General features: G+C 40.0%; 1 pseudogene; it reads left to right on the forward strand.

Moving 5' to 3' along the window:
* The first annotated feature begins 3,014 nt into the window (after positions 1-3,014).
* Positions 3,015-3,447, forward strand: LOC114901343 (annotated as a pseudogene).
* Positions 3,448-12,548: the final 9,101 nt, after the last annotated feature.

Consider the following 12,548-nt stretch of genomic DNA (forward strand, 5'->3'; position numbering starts at 1 on the left):
ATACACCTACTACATGGTAGAAATGGGTTAGGTACTTTACATGACATTTCATTGTTATAGCAACAGTGCGTGGTAGATATTATTACACTCATTTTACAGATGAGAAAACTAAAATGCCAAGGAGAGAAGTAATCACTCAGCATTACATATAAAATAGGGATTCAAACACAAGTTTGTCTAATTCCAGATTCTACAATCATTCTGATGCACTGTGGTACTTATGTCACCAAAGAATAATTACATAACAAGGGTAAATAACAGTAAGAATTTCAAGGGAATCGATTTTTGCACAACCTGCTTGTATTTATTTATTTAATTGATTTATTACATTGTTTTAAAGGGTCATTTAAAGGATCTCATGCTGTTTTTTAAATAGGCCTTTAAAGGCTACAGCTTTAAAGAGAAATGATTTGCTTATTCTGACAATAGGAGTATCTTAATCCATAAATGTTACGACTGTGTAATCCTTGTCTAAAGAAAGAGATAGATTTGATAGATAGATAGAGACAGACAGGGAGAGGGAGAAAAGGAAGGAAGGAAGGAAGGGAGGGAGGGAGGGAAAAAAAAGGAAGAAAGAAAGAAAGAAAGGAAGAGGGCTTCCCTAGTGGTGCAGTGGTTGAGAGTCCACCTGTCGATGCAGGGGACATGGGTTTGTGCCCCGGTCCGGGAAGATCCCACGTGCCACGGAGCGGCTGCTGAGCCTGCGCATCCGGAGCCTGCGCTCCGCAACGGGAGAGGCCACAACAGTGAGAGGCCCGCGAACAGCAAAAAAAAAAAAAAAAAAAAAAAAAAAGAAAGGAAGAAAGAGAAAGAAAGAAAAAGGAAGAAAGAAAGAAGGGAGGGAGGGAGGAAGGAAGGAAGAGAAAGAAAGAGAAAAAGAGAAACAGAGAAAGAAAAGAAAAAGAAAAATTAATTTGCAGGCCATTTATATTGGATATATAGTCTATATACAAACATACGTACATATACACATTCATACCTAAATATGTACATTTCAACTTATGTTGCCACTTTTCTAGGCCAGATGGTTTTATATTATATTCATATATGAGCACATGTGTGTCTCTATAAATTCTCTACCTGCAACTCTTTCTAAGAATTTGCTACAATGTGCTACATAAAATACATAGAAATTCCTGTGAGCATCTATCTGTGATTTCACACTATTACATCATGCCAGGAACTCCATCTACCCCTCTGCGTTCCACTGGGTGCACTCAATTTTGTTTCCAGCAAAAGTTGTGTCATGGACTCATCATGCAAGGTTGACAGTCCAGAAAATAACTTGTTTTGATGAGCAGCCCATCTCTCACATCTCATCAGTCCTCTTGAGCCTTTATGAAATGCTGTTGAACCACTGTGAACACAACCAGTAGCAGGTTCCTGGTGACACATTTTTTGTATGTGTGTAGGAGAGAAAGAAGATTCAGGCATAGTATAAATTCAGCCCTCCTCCATGTTTTTCAGACCAACAACAGGGGTAGCCCACTTAACTCCCATTGTTGTCTCTCTAACAATGAGTGGGGAGAAGTTCTTCCTTTCTGTGATAAAAGTTCTAATCAAAGAAGTACTCTACTGAGAGTAGGCCTAAATATAAATATTAGGGATTTCTGTTTTTGCCCTGCACCAATATGCATATTCTATTAGTAAATGAATAACAAAAACATTATTTATTTTTTAAAGTTTATAATTTTTTAATGGTAACTTTTATATATATTTTAAATTAATTTATTTATTTTTGGCTGCATTGGGTCTTCGTTGTTGCATGTGGGCTTCTCATTGTGGTGGCTTCTCTTGTTGTGGAACACGGGCTCTAGGCACGCGGTCTTCAGCCGTTGGGGCACGCGGGCTCAATAGTTGTGGCTCGTGGGCTCTAGAGCTCAGGCTCAGGAGTTGTGGTGCATGGGCTTAGTTGCTCCATGGCATGGGAGATCTTCCCCGACCGGGGCTCGAACTCGTGTCCCCTGCATTGGCAGGCGGATTCTTAACCACTGTGCCATCAAGGAAGTCCCCAAAAACATATTGTAGAAGGGTAAAGTTACCAACCCTTGGGGAGGAAAGTGACTTGGATAATGAAAATGCCACCAGGCACTTAACTCCAGCAACTCGGGCAGGGACAATTATAATATAATTTATCACCAGAAAGCATACTAAGATGCAGAACACATAATCATCTCATCAGGAAGCTGGGAACAGTGGCGAAACTCATTTGAATTAAGAACCAAAAAGTGTTATTAGTCTCAAGGAAATTATAAGGTGTGAAACAATCAGTAAAACTGAGATAAATGCTAACAGCCCTTCCAGAGGTAATGTTAATTTGGGGGGGGGGGCGATTCAAGTCTGTAACTATCAAAGGGTTAAAAATGTACCACAACTTTAGGAGTAAGAATGGCTTGTTAGGGATGTATACATACTTGAAAGAGAATAAAATTTTCTACTTTGCTTTCTTTCAGAGAGCTATGTATTTTCATATCACCACTATAAAAATCAAATTATTTCCGTTTGCTGAGAGCCTAAAAGTACCTCACCCAGGGTCTAAATTTCATTGAGTGCACAGCGTTTAGGTTTTCTCTGCTATAGTCAAATTTTCTTTTGTTTTTAAGGGACTCTGTGTTATGTATAAACCACACTATGCTCTTTTTTAGACTGAACTGAGAGCTACGCTAAAAATGTAGTATCTGGCACACTTTAATAGCACTGGATCCTTTTCAACCATTTTCACATGTGCTTTTGCAAGAGACTAGCCCTGGGTAGGGGAACAAAGAGCAGTCTTTTTTGTCCCATGCATTCTCCAGGAAGAATTTCTTAATAAATGCCTCACCCCACAGGGCTAGCAGCATCTCTCAATGGTCCAGCCTAGCACTAGGTGAGCGCCCGCGGGCACAGCGTGGACAAACCAGCTCCCTTTCCTTTCTCTCCCCAGTGCAGACAAGCCAGGATGTAATTTCCAAAATGAATCATTCTTCAAAACAACAAAAATAAGCAAAGGAACTTTTCCTCAGCTTCTGCTAAGGTGCTCGGTCCTTCCGAGGAAGCTAAGGCTGCGTTGGGGTGAGGCCCTCACTTCATCCGGCGACTAGCACCATGCCCGGCAGACCCTGCCTAGCCCTCGCCCACACCATGGCCTCCGTCTCGGAGCTCGCCTGCATCTACTCGGCCCTCATCCTACACGATGATGAGGTGACGGTCACGGAGGATAAGATCAATGCCCTCATTAAAGCAGCCGGTGTAAATGTTGAACCTTTCTGGCCAGGCTTGTTTGCAAAGGCTTTGGCCAATGTCAACATCGGGAGCCTCATCTGCAACGTGGGGGCAGGTGGACCTGCCCCAGCAGGAGGTCCCGCCCCCTCCCCCACTGCTGCCCCAGCTGAGGAGAAGAAAGTGGAAGCAAAGAAAGAAGAATCTGAAGAGTCTGATGATGACGTGGGCTTTGGTCTTTTTCACTAAACCTTTAGTAGCACGTTCAATAAAAAGCTGAGCTCTTTAAAAAAAATAATAATAATAAGCAAAGGAAATGCAAAACTATAAAGATAAATGATATTAGTATAAAGTGGAAGTGTCCAATCTAGGACATCTGAAGCCTGCAAAGAAACAATGGTGGCAAAGGAGAAAAAACATAAAGAGTTAAGCTAACTCATCTTGCTATAAAGTCTTTTGCTATAAAGGTTTATTTTGGTCTTACACTGGTTATTTGTGCTTGGATATGGTATGTATACTGAAGACCCTCCATTTTTGTTGTAATGTGTTTTTGTTTTATTTTGTTTTGTTTTATTGAATTTTTAAATTTAATTTTATTTATTTATTTTTTATACAGCAGGTTATTAGTTATCTGTTTTATACATATTAGTTTATACATGTCAATCCCAGTCCTCAATTCATCCCACCACCTCCCCTCCCCACTTTCCCCTCTTGGTGTCCATACATTTGTTCTCTACATCTGTGTCTCTATTTCTGCCTTGCAAACTGGTTCATCTGTACCACTTTTCTAGATTCCACATATATGCGTTAATATACGATATTTGTTTTTCTCTTCTGACTTACTTCACTCTGTATGACAGTCTCTAGGTCCATCCATGTCTCTACAAATAACCCAGTTTTGTTCCTTTTTATGGCTGAGTAATATTCCATTGTATATATGTACCACATCTTCTTTATCCATTCGTCTGTTGATGGGCATTTTGGTTGCTTCCATGACCTGGCTATTGTAAACAGTGCTGCAATGAACACAGGGGTGCATGTGTCTTTTTGAATTATGGGTTTCACTGGGTGTATGCCCAGTAGTGGGATTGCTGGGTCATATGGTAATTCTATTTTTAGTTTTTTAAGGAACCTCCATACTGTTCTCCATAGTGGCTGTATCAATTTACATTCCCACCAACAGGGCAAGAGGTTTCCCTTTTCTCCACACCGTCTCCAGCATTTGTTGTCTGTAGATTTTCTGATGATGCCCATTCTGACTGGTGTGAGGTGACACCTCATTGTAGTTTTGATTTGCATTTCTCTAATAATTAGTGATGTTGAGCAGCTTTTCATGTGCTTCTTGGCCATCTGTATGTCTTCTTTGGAGAAATGTCTATTTAGGTCTTCTGCCCATTTTTTGATTGGGTTTTTTCTTTTTTTTAATATTGAGCTGCACAAGCTGTTTATATATTTTGAAGATTAAGCCTTTGTCTGTTGATTCGTTTGCAAATATTTTCTCCCATTCTGAGTGTTGTCTTTTTGTTTTATTTATAGTTTCCTTTGCTGGTAATGTGTTTGTTTTAATGTGGAAAATGTGATTAGTAACTCCTACTTTATAGGGCTGTTGTAAGAATTATAATTTGTGAGCAAATGTGTGGCATTTTTTAACCTATTGAAGCAGTTTTGATCAAGAACACCATGTTATACACTGTTACAGTTGGCACTGCCTTGCAGGGATGTGGAATGCCCCTATTGTTAGTTCAGAGCTCCTGAATCGATTCAATCACAATACTATCTGTGACATCTCCAGTGAGTGCTGCTTTGTGTATGAGAATCTGGCCATGACTCACACGTAACAAATTAAAAAAAACAAAATGTTTTACCTGGTCCAACAGCCCTATGCCTTTTAAAGGCACACTCTCCCTCAAGATCTTGCCCCTCCCATCTCTATCTAATTTTCTATTTCTCTCTTAAGTGAGATTTTTGTGTTTGTTTCATTTGGATAGCACTGATGTCAGGCTCCTATAACCCACTGAAGCCAGCCAGTCCCTCCCTGGTTTAAGTGTCTCAATTCTAGACACACCTCCTTTCCCCTTTCCTATTCTTCCCATAAGGGGAGTGTTCTTGTCAAATGAGTGTAGTTTCCCAATATCTCAAGCATTTAAAAATAATCCTATATATGCATATATTATACGCAAAAATTCACGCCATCATATTGCCTGAGATCCATCCTGTGAACACAGCCAGGCATGTTAGGTCCCACAAGTCACCACTGCGGCCAATGCAAAGCCTCATTAAGGGCGTAAAGAAGGACTGAGAGAGACAACCCTCACCCTCTCCACTGGGAAGCAGGGTTAAGTCAGAGAGTAGAGCGGAAGAGCCAGGAAAAAGCCTCCTGCAGTCTGGGCCTTGCATCAAATATGAGGCAGTGATAGTCTACCCCAGAGGGAGGGGCAGGAGAGCTGAGAGGGACCCACAATGAGATGCAGGAAACTTAAGACCTTTTGTGTCTGAGTGTGAGGAGAACTGACCAAAATTCGCCAACGCTCCATACCCCACACTACGTCTTTTATGCACAATGACCAGCATTCAATAAAAAAATATTACACTATGCATGAAAAAGCAAGAAAACACATTGTCAAGAATCAACAGTCAATAGATGAAAACCCAGGCATGGAACAGATGTAAAATGATCAGACTGGGACTTTAGATTAACCATTCCTATCGGCCAGCAACAGCAGAATAGGATCGACAGCCCTCTCATCATTCAAGCAGTGGTTCTCAAAGTGTGCTTGGAAGATTAGCAGCAGCAGTAGCTCCAGGGAACTTATGGGAAATGCAAATTTGGGGCCTCACGCTATACCCACAGAATCTTGGAAGGGGGCTCAGCAATTTGGGGTTTAACAAGCCTGCCAGGTGATTGTGGTGCATGCTAAAACTTAAGAACCACTATACCAAAAAAATTGAATTCACTACCATGAATAAAGATAACATAAGGTTCAGCTATCTCCACTCGTTAATTCCATTAAATATTTAGAATGAAATAATAGCAATGCAACATGGACATTTTCAGAAAACAAAGGAAAGTGGAACAGTTTTGAACTCATTTCAGGAGACCAGCCTAAGTCTGATACCAACCTGAGAGAGACATTATATGAGAAGAAAACTATAGACCAATATCCCTCATGAACTCATATATTCAAAACGTTAGCAAAATATTAGATAATTTAATCTAACAATATATAAAAAAGATAATACATCATGACCAATGAGATTTATCCCAGGAATGCTAAGTTGGGTTGACAATAGAAAATCAACCGTGCATTATTAACAAAATGAAAGAGAAATGTTATATGATCCATTTAATAGATGCAGACAAAGCATTTGACAAAAATTTATACCCATTAATGTTAAGGATTTCCCATCAAAGTAGGAGTAGAAGAGAAATCACAAATTTAATCAAAGGAGTCTACAAAAAACCAATGCTAACTTCCTACTCAATTGTGGAACATTAGTCATAAAGCTTCTGGAACAGTGCTTGGTACAAAGTAAGCACTACAAAAGAGTTTACAAAAATAAATAATTACACAGGTCTCTATTTTGCCTTGCCAGAAATGCTACAAGTAACTACATGTTGTGAAAATTTATGATATAATATTAACTTTTATCCTGCCAAAAATTAGATGTTCAGTAGATGTTCTTTTTTTGTTGTTGTTCTTGGATCCCTACATTTTTTAAAATTCTCGTTATATTTGGTTTTGAAATTTAATCATGTTCTAAACACTTTAGTATAGGAAAAGAGAGTTTTTTTGGTCATAAAATTATTTTTAAACATTATTACTCTTTTCTTCCTTTCTAAAGAATGGATAATGCCTTCCTATTTTCACTGACTGAAAAGCTTTACAGCAAAAATACAAGTTTCTGATGGTGTGACTATGTGTGTTTCTGAGAGAGAGTGAGCCTGTATGTATTTTATGTGTTCTGCACGTCAGGGTCCCTTTCGTCTTTTCCTGGTTTACGTGTCCACCTGAAAGCAGCTGGGACTTTACTTGCAGCATCAGATATCACTAAAGCACATGCATTTAGTGGTGGCACAGTAGTTCCAACTGGACCTTAGTGTCCCATAATGTTTCCCAATACGGACATTAAAAATCAAAAACCAATTTAAAGAAGTGCAATATCTCTCTGCTTCTCTTTAGGTGCCAGAAGGGTAAGAGGTTTTCTTTCTTAAGAAGTTATCTTAAGAGTTATGAATTACTCCTAACTCCTATTTCACACTCACTGAACTTCAGTTCTCTCATCAGAAGGAAAAAGAAACCCACCCTTATCCATAATAATTTATATCCTCACTACAGCCCTGTGATATGATACTAATATTACCCCCATTTTATGGATAAGCAGACTGAGTCAACGTGAGATTAGGCAATTTAAAGTGCCGTAGCTAGTAAGTGGTAAAGTTTTGAACCCAGGTAGGCCGACTCCAGACTTCTAGCTCTTCAACAACTCATGTACTGCCACTCAAATTGAAATCATTTGCTTAAAGTCTTTATTAAATCATAGGTTTCACAAAGCCACCAACTATTTACCTGGCTCCCAGGGCATAGAATAGATACCTAAGAAAGAGATGAATGAATGAACCGTATCATGTAGCTACTCTTATCCCTGATCTACAAATGAGGAGACTGAGATTAAAGAAGCCAAAATAGTCTTCTCAAAATCAAGCAAACACAGAGTACATCCAGGATTTGAATCTAAACCACTCTGACTCCAAATCCTTTCCTCATTCCCTTTATAGCACAGCACACTAACTCTTCTTTAGAACTCTGGAAACCTCCTGATAATTAGCTGACAGCAAAAAAGCGCTGGGGAGAATTTGTCCTTTTGAGGGGTTGTATATTACATCACCTTTGTCATGAGGCCTTTATAAAAGAAGGCAGTCAACACCACCTGCTGGTGATGGCCGCGGCCTTGAGGTGCCTGACGATGATGATGATCCCTGTGATGAAGAACTAGTAATGGGATGGGGGGAGAGAGCAAAGTTCTACCCCTAGGACATAATATTTTTAACCTCAATTAGTCCATTAGGCATTATGTACACAAACTTTGATATGCTCCCTAAAATAGATCTGCTACTTCAATGGTCAGACATTATCTGGGCAGGTGATAAATTCATTTAATTCAGTAATAAAACAACAGATATTGACTCTGAACTGTCATTGACATAGCACTACAGGACTTCCCTGGTGGCGCTGTGGTTACGAATCCACCTGCCGATGCAGGGGACACGGGTTTGAGCCCTGGTCCGGGAAGATACCACGTGCCGTGGAGCGACTAAGCCCGTGCGCCACAACTACTGAGCCCACATGCCCACAACTCCTGAAGCCTGCATGCCGAGAGCCCGTGCTCCGCAACAAGATAAAACTACCAAAATGAGAAGCCCATGCACCGCAACTAAGAGTAGCCCCCGCTCACCGCAACTAGAGAAAGCCCGTGAGCAGCAACGAAGACACAATGCAGCCAAAAATAAATAAATAAATTAAAAAAAAAAGAAATAGCATGCACAATCTAGTTTACAGTTGTTTATTTTTAAGAAATTTTAAACTTTTCACTAACCACTTTGACACTACATGAAATATCCTTAATACGAAAAAGGGTAAAATAAATTTAAGACAGACAGGCTGGACTGAAAGATATCAGTACAATCATAATAAAATATATAAAGGAAGTAAATCAGATTTACTTGTATTCTTTACGGATTCAGAGGTAAAAATGAAAATTCATATTTTAGTAGATAGCTAATTGTCTAATAAGAAGAGCATTCATGTCACCAGCAACAAAGTCAAAAAGACATTCTCTTAATGGTGATGTTCAATGTAGTTCTTTCCTGTTACGTCCAATTGTTTTCTTCTTAAAGAAGGAAACTAAAAAGAATTGGAAAAGCAGTTACCATTCAGAGTCAGCTGCAGGCATAGCCACAGGGTCTATGCACGTAAATAATGGTCTGATGCTGTCCAGACAGGCTGATGACTCATTCCCAGACTTGCTCTCTAGATAGAATCGTAATTACCGGAAAATTTCACAACTTTCGGCCTCATGTTGTGAAGACTAAGAAATCACGCAAGTATGTTTAATGAACAAATAAAACATTTGCTTTGCTAGTTTGAGTGATTCAATCTAATGCTTCAATCTTCTGATCAGTAAAAGACTAAAATACCTTCCACTAACTCTTAAAGTAGCAAGAAAAGGAAGTGGCATCAGTAAGACGTGTGCTGACAAAATAACCTGTGACTCAAGGCCAAACTAAAGTATATTTTCCTTACTTTCTCTTCTTTCCTTCCTTGCTTCCTTTATTCACTCATTCAACAAATATTTACTGAGCACCTAACATGAGCAAGGTCAAGTGTGTGGCTATGTCTACTGTGCTCTCAGCACACATCAGGAAGCTAGGACACCATACTGAAATATGGTGGTACATGGTGGATGACGTTATTCTTTCCACTTATGTTTAGCCTATCAACAACTGTGATTAAGTGGGGTTGCTTGAAGAGAGCTTCTAGCTGGGTAATCAGATAAGACATCCGAGATCCTTCTTGCCTCTCCTCAGGACCAGCAATCCATTTACAACTCCTTTTTAAAAAATATACTAGCCTTCTGTTTCTCTTTGTTTTCCTCTTAACTAGAATGGAGATATTCCATTATCCAACATTTCAATAATATATTTAGGTCCTTATATTTTGATCTCATGGGTCTTGCAAAATACCAGCCTTGGATAAACCCACTTATTGATTCTCTACTTGCTTATATTCATTGTTGGCATTCCAATAACTTTTTTCCCCCCATATAATTCTGCAGTCACATTACTCAGCAGTGACTATTTTAAACCTTTTCCATTTTCCTGGAGCTTCCATCCCTGCTACTTTCCACATTGTCCTTGGTGTCAGTAGTTCATACTACCTAGTCTCTCAGAGGGAAAGTAGGTGCCATCAGGTAACATTTCCTCCATCTCTAAATCACCAAACATCCCTTCTCTCTTCACCCATCTCCACCCTCTCTTTTGGCAAGAGAGGAGATGGTCCTCCTCCCTGTAAAATTCAAAATGTCCCAGCTGTGACTGAGAGGCTACCCTCTCCCACCTTCCCAGGAACTTTACACAATCAAAAATTTTTTCCTCTGCAATAGTTTCTAATTTTCCCTTAAGCCTGAATATTTTCAATTGCTTTTAAGCTCTCTCAAGCCTCTCTCAGAGAAAAAAACTAAAACTCTTACCTAATCACTCATTCCCCTTCAGCTACAACAGACCTGTCAACAACATTGTGCATATTTTGCTGTTTCCAATTCTCATTTCATCATCACCAGTCAGCACTCTAATTTGGCTTGAACGCCCACCACTTCCACCAAAACAGCTTTCATCAAGGTCCCTAGTGACCTCCATGTTACTAAATGGAATTTTTTTTTTAGGTTTTCATCTTATTTGATTTCTCAGTAGCATCTGACGACGTTGAATATATCTCCTTCTTAAGACACTTTCTTCTCCTGGCTTTTCCCCTATGTTTGGCCATAGCTTCTTGGTGTCCTTTACATGCTCTATCTCTTCTACCCTGGAAGTAATTCTTGGCTTTCCTCCGGACCAAACCTAGGCTCTTTTCTGCTTTCACGCTTCCCCCTAAGCAATTCCATGGTTTAGTTACCATCCATATGTCTAGATTGGACGTAAATCTCATGTACCTCCTAAGATGTCTCCCAACTGCCTCCTTATTTTTTCTTGGTCAGCATCCCACCTAGACTCAACTACACCTCTACTTCAAGTTGAATATGGAGGTTAACTTGGGTGTTAAAGGTTGAGGAGAATTTTACCAGGTGGAATACAGAAGTAGAGGAAATTATTCCAGATATTGAAAATGGCAAAACAAAGGCATAAATTCATAAGAAAAGATCAAGGTGAATTTTGAAATTGGCAAGTAACCTGCTTGACATGAGCACAAGCTTTAAAAATAGGGTCACAGAGGCACTGGGCTGTCAGGTAAGGAGCCCAGTCCTCACTCAAAAGATAAGAGTATTCCCATGATGGTTTTCAGTGAGGGTCATATGGTATCAAAACAGTGGTTAAGATGACAAACCTCAGGGCCTTACGCAGGGTGGCTTTAGGGAAAGAGACTGTAGAAGCTGGAACATGAAATTGGGATATAACTATTTTAGGTTTCCTGTTTTGGGGTGATAAAGGCCTCAATCAAGATGACAATGACAGGGCTTCCCTGGTGGTGCAGTGGCTAAGAATCTGCCTGTCAATGCAGGGGACACGGGTTCGAGCTCTGACCCAGGAAGATTCCACATGCCGTGGAGCAACTAAGCCCATGCGCCACAACTACTGAGCCTGCACTCTAGAGCCTGCAAGCCACAACTACTGAGCCCATGCACCACAACTACTGAAGCCCTTGCGCCCAGAGCCTGTGCTCCACAACAAGAGAAGCCACAATGAGAAGCCCACGCACCGCAACGAAGAGTAGCCCCCGCTCACCGCAACTAAAGAAAGGCCACGCGCAGCAACGAAGTCCCAACACAGCCAAAAATAAATAAATAAATAAGTAAATAAATGAATTTATTTATTAAAAAAAAAAAAGCTGACAATGACAACTGGAAGAATGGGCCCAGAAAACATACTGAAAGACAGCAACAAAATGTGATATGCGGGACATGCAGCAGATGAAAATTCAGGCTGAAAACTCTCCTGAAGGTTGAAAGTAATCACAAAAGGGGAGTCACTATTTAACGCTTAGAAGGCGATTTGAAAACACAGATCTAGCATCTTGGAAAGAGGCCTGGGGTGTTCTTATTAATTTGAAAGTCACACTCCAAGAGATGGGAGCTGAAAATTTCACAGCTGAGTTTTCCAAAGAGAAGCATAAGTAGAGAAATGGAAGAGAAGAAAGTCAAGGCTAAAATCTTGGGAGGTATATAAAATGTTAAGGAAGGAAACAAACAAACAAACAAAAGACAAGCAAAGATGAATGTAATTTGTGCAGGGCCAGAGAAGCCAAGGAAAGGAAGCACGTCAAGAATGCTTCTGAGGAGCCACAGGGAGAGGAAAGGACATGGCAAATTCCCTTGCAAGGGGTTAGGAAGAGATTGATGAAAGCAGCTCAGTCTATGAACAATGTTGTGGTTAAAGGAAGAAAAAAGTTACAACATACTAGTCTAAGGAGAGAGTCAACCTGGGGAAAATTTATGTTTTTGCTTGCTTACTTTAGGCTAAGGAAAACCTGACAGCACATTTATACAGTGTGGAGGGGCAATTATTGGAGAGGTTTTGGCAAAAACAGCTCAGTTGTGAGGACCTGAGAATGAGGTACTCAGGAGTCTGGATGAGATAA

This window comes from Monodon monoceros, unplaced genomic scaffold (assembly GCF_005190385.1).
Source record: "Monodon monoceros isolate NGI ecotype Baffin Bay Population unplaced genomic scaffold, NGI_Narwhal_1 Super_Scaffold_2, whole genome shotgun sequence".
Classification (NCBI taxonomy): Eukaryota; Metazoa; Chordata; class Mammalia; order Artiodactyla; family Monodontidae; genus Monodon; species Monodon monoceros.